Raw genomic sequence first — 9,287 nt, 5'->3', positions numbered from 1 at the left:
TGTTTAGTCATTAAAATTATTTTTTTACATCTAAATAATATAGTAATCAATTGTATACGAGTTTTGGGAACGAATTATTTTAGTCAAATATTATTGATTAGTCTTTGCTGTTGTATTATTTTTACAACTAATACTTTAATAGGTAATTGTTTAACATTTAAGAGCATTATTTTTGCTCTTTGTAAATGACCTAGTTTATACATTCAACATCAACAAAATAAATGACACAATATAAAAATCTGACCACTAACATAAAATATCATATTTTCATATATATGTATAGTCCATACATGGATTTTTATGCATGATGGGCAATAAAAATCCAAAATGCACTATCATGTGTGCATAACCAAAAAAGAAAGCATGCACCCCACATTTTCATCAGTGGCTATCTATCTGTGCATAATGAACAAACAAAATGTTCACTCCATGTACACCATCTAAGGATATATATGCAAACAATCCTAAAAAGTCCAAAAAGATGGTCCTACCCCCACGTCAAAATATCTACTGCCCATACAACAAAAAACTAACCATCAATATCGTTAGCATCTCAAGTGTCACTAATTGAGGTTCTTGAAATAGCTGTAGCAAATGAGGAAGACTTTTCATCGGTTGGAGATGGCAATGGCAGTCGAGTTGGAGCTCTAGCAAGTTGGGCGTGTGTAGCTGCTATAGTGATCTGCTTCAGCATCTCCAACATTTGAAAATGTTGTTCTTGAAGCATTTTTATTTACTGTTTTTGTTGATCAAATAGGATGAGCTGCTCCTCCAACTGTTTAATCTTATTTTCTTATTGTTGCACTATGCGTCTTAACTCTGCTTCTGCTGCAGTATCATGATGTTGAGTCTTGTGAAAATGCAAAATTTTGGTTAAATCTGGAAGCTTTACCCAGCCCTTCCTCACATATTTCTGTTTCTGTTTTTTCACTTTCCCCTGCTTGTGTTTCATCTTGCAACTCTTTATCATTTTTTCCTACCATCAATTCAATGCATAATCAATAAGTCAAGCAAGAAACTAAATAATTACAAATAAATTATAATTAATCTGAGGTATACAATATGTGACAAAAACTTATGAAATAACAACAGAAAAGAAAGACTACTCCTCAAAGTTCACAGAAATTAATTTTACAATAAGAAAATGCAGTACAGAATGTACTGCAGCACCAAACAAAAATCAAATTGATGGAGTAGAAAAAGCAAGTATCTCACAGATTATCGATCTAAACTTCAATTCTCTAGTTTAAGATTTTACAGTTAAATTTTTACATAAGTTTAAAAACAAGCTAACAGATATTAAATAGTTAATGAACTTGAATTAAAGGAATCCCAGAGAATAAAGCAAGAAAAACAAAAGTAAACAAAGGTGCTAAATATAATGGCATTGTTGCTATTAATGAAACTGAATTTTTGTGGAGATAGCGTGGGGATTAGCCAATAGTGGGATGCCTTTCTTGTGGGCTGTTCAACCAGGATCTATCCATGGAGCAGAATGGCTTGAAGCATTGCCAAAAGGGTTCCTTGAAATGCTAGATGGAAGAGGACATATAGTGAAATGGGCTCCCCAGCAAGAATTGCTCGCTCATCCTGCCACAAGAGGTTTCTGGACACACAATGGTTAAAACTCTACTTTGGAAAGCATATGTGAAGGGGTCCCCATGATTTGCCACCCTAGTTTTGGTGATCAACTGGTGATTGCAAGATATGTTAGTCATGTTTGGAAGGTTAGGTTGCATTTAGAGAAGAAGCTAGAGAGGGGGGAGAGAGAAAGAGCAATTAAAAGGTTAATCTTGGAAGCTAAGGACCTGGAAATGAGAAAGGGAATTATGGATTTAAAGGAAAACGTGGATCTTTCTCTAAAAGGAGGTTCTACATGTTGTTTTGCAATGTCTATGAAAGAGTCAATTCCTTGAATATATTCATCGCACAACCTATTAGACAACTAAATCCATCTTTTATCTATTGTGACCTTCTAAGATCGCAAACAAAACATAAATTCAGTATCATAAATATGTTCTCTCACAAAAACAATATTCAACCTAATTAAACCACGTTCATCCATATAAAGAATATACTACTAGTGATAATGTAAATGAGTATAACGATCAATAAATTAATTAAATTTCAATTTACGTAACTTATACCTTCTTTTTTTTTTTGTTGTAGTAGCAGTGGTGCCCACACTCTTCTCAGCATCGGTCTTCAAGTCAACTTTAAGATCCTCAAATACCTTAACGTGTGCTACCTTAGTTAAAACAAAAAAATTAGGTTATAATTTTATAATTTATCAAGAATATGTCATTTTGCTTATATAAAAATAAATATAGCCAAAGATTTTCAGGCTGTGTAAAACACTTCAACTGTACAGTATTCCAAATCAAACTTTAACTTTGAAATGTACAAAAACAATAAATCAGATTGGTTGAGTACGATTCTGCCACATTTATAATTTTTACTTACAACTATCTATGTACTTGTAGCAGAATCTTTCGGCCTAAACTATTCAAACTCGGCTTCATAAATAAATGCATACAGCGAACTGTTTGATTATGAACTCAAAATAACAAAAGAAGCAACTGCACAAAATAACTTATCCACAAAACAAAAGAAGGTCGATATGACACTGAATATTATCATAAACAAGCAACTGCGCAAAATAACAATAGAAACAACACAGCCAAAACAAGCAGCCTGAAGTTTTGTTTATGAACTCAAGCAACCACAGAATATGACTCTGAATATTATCACAAACAAGCAAAACAACTTATCCACTCTAGCGTATGACACTAAATCTTATCCACAAAACAAAAACTTTTAAATTATTTATGAACTCAAGCAACCACAGAAACCATCTTCCTAACTTCAAAATAAAACCAAAAATAATAATTATATTTACCTAAACACTCAAAAGTTGATTGTAAAGGAAGCCACATGTATCATGTTCTCCATTCACAACCAAAACAAGGAATAACAGTAAAACTCCATGATGGAATAACCAAATCGAACAATCCTCACCTGTTTACTTTCGTCGGATTTTGCTTTACAAAAGATAACTAGCTTATTCCTGCACAATGAACCAAAAATCAGTAACTAAACATAACAATATTAACCAGATGACGTCAAATTGAAAAAGACAAGAAATGAATCCTTACCTAAATCGAAGAGCATGTTATGGGTTTGAGTTTAGATGGTGTTGTCGTGGTCTTGGCGCGGCGAAGCTGGGTTTCTAGCTGGGAAACAAAGTTCCTGGAGACTGGAGAGTGTGATTACGTGATAGGGTGTTTGGGTTTGGAGTCTTTAGGTGCTCGTGTGGGTGGTAAGTGAGAGAGAGAGATCTAATCAGTGGAGAGGTGTTGCAGTGGCAACTGGAGAAGTCTAGATTTCAAGGAAAAAATGGAGAAGAAGATGCGAACAGAGTGGAGAAGTGGACAGTGTTTTGCGTCTTAGGGTAAAATTTGTTTGAGGATTTTGTATAACTGGGTTTGCTATTTTTTTAATTTTTTTTAATTTCAAGATTCAAAAATTTATGTGCAAAATTGTTCACTTTTTTTTTTTTATTTTAACCTAAAATCGGGTTTGGGGTTTTGTTTTTCTTTAATTGTAAGGATTTAGGGACTTTTAATTTGTTTACTTTTTAAATTTTAACGAAAAACTGTTCACTTTTTAATGAAATTGGAAATTCAGTTTCTTGTATTTTTGTGGACCAAAATCGAATCAGTTTTCTAGATAAACGAAAAACTGATTCAGATCCCAGTTAAGTTCGGTTTCTACATTTTTTCTAAACACCCCTACATTTGGGCATTTGAGATACGCCTCACAAAAACTCACCGAAGTTAACAATCTCCGTCGAAATAGGCATAGAATAAGCTTCTGAGTCAGTGAGTGAATCGTCGTCTACTAAACGAGAGTAGTAGAAACTAGAAGTTTTGTTCCAATGCCGAAAGGAGGTTGACTATATAAGGGTTTGCACAAATGAGTGAAATAGCGGGTAAGCAAAAGTTTTAGGGAAAAAATGTGGGAATAGTTAATGAAAAATGGGTGGGAAAAGTTTTAGGCAATATTTTTTTGTTTTTTATATACTTAATCTTTGACAGTTAAAAAATGTCAAGAATTGAGACTACAACAATCAAGAACAAGATTCGTAAAATTTATTTTTAACCAATTCCTTGACAATTAATAACTGTCAAGAATTATCCAAAACAGTTAAGGATTATTTCAAATTCTTGATAGTTCATAAACTGTCAACAATTTATCAATAATTAAAATTCTTGACCTTTTTTTAGAACAGTCAAGAAAATCTGTCAACTCATTCTGTCAAGGAAGGTGGTTTTTTGGTAGTGAGTTGAATCACACTCAAATCAAAAACCCAAATCAAAAAGAGATCGAAAGAACAAACCCACAAAACAGTTTAAAAAAAAAAAAACCCAAAAGATACACAAAAATAACTATATAGAAAATAAAATCGAAGATCTAATGAACAAGAAGGTGAATCAAAATGCAAACATTAGTTGAAGAAATCGATGAATATGAAACCGTCTCGAACGAGTATCCATAAAACAAAAAACTTAAATACCCAATTGAGAAAATAAATAGATATTATCAAACACCATTCGTTTATTAGTAACAATAAACTAATTTATCGCACTCATTACAATTATAATGGTCATTGTAATGTCAAATGAAAGAGAAGATAAAAATAAAATCACCCATTACGAAGTTAAAGCCACCCATTTAGGAACGTCACTAACAACATATGCTTAAACAAATTAAAGCAAATGTTGTGAAGAAACGGATTGAAAATCAAACAATAAAATCGAAATATATATCATCTGTAAAAGAATGAGCTTTGACATAAAAATAAAAATAAGTTACCTTCAATAGGGTAATGTAGGCGGCAAAAGTAGAATCAAGGATATGGTAAAGTGAAGAGGGAAATTGGATACAGAGGAGTGCGTGGAGAAAAAGATGACTCATGTAAGAATAGGGAAACTGGGGTATGAGGGATTTGGTTTTAAGTCTGGGTTTATATAGGATGGGCCTAGTAATTGTTTCTAAAAACATAGGCATTTATTTATTTGATTAGTTATTTGTAGCAACCAATGTTAGTCACCATTTGTAACTTTCAAATTTTGTAAACGATCAATAGCAACTAATATTTTAGTAGTTGCCAAAAAAAAAAAAAAAAAAAATTGCAACAAATGTTGTAGTTGCCATTGTCAAATTTTTTATTTGCAAACTTATTGTAACTAATTGATTTTGGTTACTAGTTGTATATATCATTTTTAATAAACAATATTTAGTGGCTAACATTTTGGTTGCGAAAAAATCCTATTAACAACTATAACTTTAGTTGCCAAAAATAACATACCCAAAATTTCAATTTATTTCAAGCAAGAACATGAGGCTCCAAACTCATTCGCAAAATTTACCATACATTTGGCAACTAAAATCTTAGTTGTCAAAAAAAGATAATTTACAACTAACTAATTAGTTACGCCACAGTAATTTTAGTCACAANGCCAGTTACAGTTACACAATACACTGATATAATTAAAAGATTATACAATATAAAGAGTATCCTAAGACTAACAAAAATAGAAGATTAAAAAATATCCGTGATAGTGAATGTGAAGGGTTTGTATTAAAGTTAATTTAATGTTGAATTGATAATTAAAGCAATAAATAATAAAGAAATTAAGAGTAACAATTTGATACCCGCGTGCAGTTTGTTTATTGCTTGTATTTCAAGTATTCAAGCTTATCAATAAGATACCATGCTTAATTTACATTTTGAATCACAGACAAAAGACTATATATCTCAAAAAGATCTAGTGAAACTTATGAAAAAACGTAAATGATTACTATTGTATTTGTCAATACAAAATAGAGTCCGTTATACAAAATTAATTAATCAATTGAATATTCGAGAATGAGTAAATCGTTAATTTGAAATATTTGATTTATTAAATTTTAAAGTGAATTTTATTTAATATATTTTAATTATAAAGTAAATGTGTACGCTGGTTTATCTTTCCCTCAAGCCCTATATGTAAAATCAAATCAAATCATTAATTCATTCATTTGGTGGCTATGATTCAAGAGAGTTGCTTTCAATATATATAACCAAAAATTGGATCCCTATGTTTGATTTCTTTTGACTTTACCACTTCACACAGAAAAAACAATTAGAGCGAGTGATCGTCCCTACAACATTTACTCTTTTCCCATGCCATGATTGATGGCAAAGCAAAGCAATGAAATGCAATTCCACAACACCTTTGAGTTTTGATCTCTTTGGCTTTACCCCATTTTTGGAAGGAACCCCACTCCACACCACAATACCAGCTGCTCCTTCTCAGTCAACAGTCTCACCTAATGCAAACAACCAAAAGAAAAACAAAAGTTTTCATGAAGCGATGGTCGAAACTAAAAAAGATGACCATGAAAGAAACTAAAGAAAGCTATTTATAAAGCCTTTATATTAAATGGTTCGATTTTTAAATCCTTATGTTTATAAAGGCGCTTCATATATAATTTTAAATGGATTTAAAGTCTATTTCTCCATTCCCTTATCCCCACTCTGAGAATAATCTTTTCCTTGTTATTTCTCCTTAGCCTCTAGGCTGTTACGATTTTACTTTCTCATTTGTTATCATATGCCATGTGAGTTTGGTGGATCTTTCTCATGGCTCTGTTTCTTTAATTAGTCCTGAAGCATGTACTGCTATATTGTGGAAATCATCCCAAGCAGCTCCATTGGAAAAAGATTAAAATTTTCTATCAAATTAAAGCGGACCTGGTGGCTGCTACGAATTGGAATCCATGGGCGATTGAATGAATTATTGAGGTGTGTGTGTCATCTCTGACCTCACCTCACGCCCACCTATGAAACCCGATATGCTCAGAGAAAGAGAGCAGCCAATAAATTGTTGTTTGTAAACTTACTCAATCGCATGCACGCAAACAGAGCAGTACATCCCTAGCAGAAAATTTGAAGGACCCCTTCTATCAAAAAGCATAATATGTATAGACACATACACACATAAATTAAATATTAAAATCAGAAAAATGTCATATAATTTACAACAATATTGCATTGGATGGAGCTATGGAATTGTTCGTTCCATGGAAAATCTTTAGAAAAGCAGATAACAACAACAACAAAGGATACATAAAACCACAACCAACAATATATACCATAAAAAAAAATTAAAAAGAAAAAACGAACCTTCATGACAGAATTAATAGCATTAGAGCATCTCCAAAGGACTCGTTATATGACCGAAACTCTTTATTATAAAGAGTTTATCCATAAAAACAAGAGTCCAATAGACTATTTATTCTTTAAATATAAATTAAAAAGTGAATTTGACTCTCTACATCTAAAGAGTCAAATTTCACTCTCTATCCCAATATTATTAAATAAATTACAAGTTTCTATACATTTTATTATTAATTCTCTCCCCTATTTATTAAGCCTAATTTAAAAAGTCCATTGGATTTGAATACAAATTTTGTTCTTTATATTTAGAAATTAACGAAGATGTTCTTTATTTATATGTGTTAGAGATGCTCTTAGTAGTAGCAAGTCACTGATCAGTTTTTCACTTTTGCTTATTTTCTCTTCATATATGCAGCGAAGGCAAACAAAAATAAATAAACAAATAAGAGAGTTACCAATCTCATGTGGAAGACTTCGTATCTCCTATTCTCCTTATATCTATTTTTAATGGCACCATAGCAACTTGGACTTCAACCCATAACATATAACACAAAGTTGATGAATCTGACTATAACAGTACAACGTAATTTTTCTTTCGAACGAATTGAATTAGTAATTTCCCCTAGTGGTCTAGTTATTGCAATGTTTAGGGTGATATTTAAAGATACAAAATTATGACCAACAACCTCTTGCATCTGCTTATCAACCACCCAATAGCAAGCCAAAATCCCTATCAGGGCATGTTATCAGAAATCTCTCCACCAAAAACCTCAACTTCTCAACTTTCTCAAATAAAACAGAACTAAATTTTCAGAAAATTCCACCACTCAACCTCAACTTTACACAATCAATGTTATCAAAAATCTATACAACGACCTCAAGTTTTCAACATTCTTTTACAAAAACAGAACTAATGTTATCAGAAAACCATCCACAACCACATTAAGTTTTCAACTTCTTTCACAAAACATAACTAATGTCGTCACAAACCTCTCTACACACAAAAAGTTCTCAAACATTATGAGAAATCTCTCCACAACCACTTAAAATTTTAAACTTTCTTCCACAAAAGAGAATAAAATCCAAGAAGGAAACAGACCCAGATGCAGAAAGAGAGGGAGAAGTGGACGGTCTAACCTTGGCAACCATTCGTTGAAAGGTGATGTCTTCATCGTCAATCTTATGATTGCCTTTACCCCACTTCTTATCTGCAACCAAATAAATTCAAAACCACAATATGATTAAACAATTAATTAACAAAATCAATGAATTGGATTGGATTGGATTAACAAGCTTGTTCCACCTTTTGGGTCACTGAGATTTGTGTATTCACGAACTTCTCTTCCTGCCATCTTCAGTCTACACTCCTAACAATCGATTTCTCAGAAACTTTGCTTCAGCCGTGGTCCGTGGATGATTCTTCTAGATTTTCACTTTGTTTTCGCCTTTTTGTTAATCTTGTCTTTTGTGTATCTCCTTAGTGTTTTTTTTTTTTTTTTTGGCCTTTTCCGATTTTAGAAAACTTGAACCCAAATATACGCTTCCTAGCAGAGCAAATGTGATTGAGAACATGAACCCTGTAAGTGTAATCTAAGAAAACAATATAACCAATGAGCAAAAAGTCGAGAAATCAAGAATCTTCCCTACAAACACTTCAAAACACAAACTAAAGTGTGATTAAGAAATATCTTACCATGTTTGGTCTGAAGAAAATCTCGAAACAAAAACAAAAAAGGTGTAAAAAAAACATATGTAACGGAACAAAATAAAAGAAAACAAAAGGAAGAGATTAATTAAAGACAGAAAAAAGAAACAGACGGCATCCATAGAGGGAAGATTTTGACGAAACGACTCCACAAAGGTTGCAATACATATTTGGCAAGATAAGAATGGTCCACTGTATTTGTATCTGTGCGACGATGCTACTCCATGTGCTCCTACATATCCCATTTTCCTTTTCTTGTATTTTTTTCTTTTATCCTATTTGAATCATTTGTATTTGAATGTGAATATCAAGAGTATGTGTTTATGCGAAACTAATGTCAATGTAAATGTGAAGAGT

At 32.1% G+C, this 9,287-nt stretch overlaps 1 long non-coding RNA gene across 1 annotated transcript; it reads right to left on the bottom strand.

Moving 5' to 3' along the window:
- Positions 1 to 283: 283 nt before the first annotated feature.
- On the bottom strand, positions 284 to 3,478 carry LOC116108563. The gene is made up of 4 exons (XR_004124648.1): positions 3,156 to 3,478; positions 3,019 to 3,067; positions 2,148 to 2,248; positions 284 to 976 (listed from the first exon to the last, which is right to left on the bottom strand). It is a non-coding gene; the product is annotated as an uncharacterized LOC116108563 (long non-coding RNA).
- Positions 3,479 to 9,287: the final 5,809 nt, after the last annotated feature.

The sequence above is a fragment of the Pistacia vera genome, unplaced genomic scaffold, assembly GCF_008641045.1.
Source record: "Pistacia vera cultivar Batoury unplaced genomic scaffold, PisVer_v2 Contig566, whole genome shotgun sequence".
In the NCBI taxonomy this organism is placed as follows: Eukaryota; Viridiplantae; Streptophyta; class Magnoliopsida; order Sapindales; family Anacardiaceae; genus Pistacia; species Pistacia vera.
This window is presented reverse-complemented; position numbering and strand designations above follow the sequence as displayed.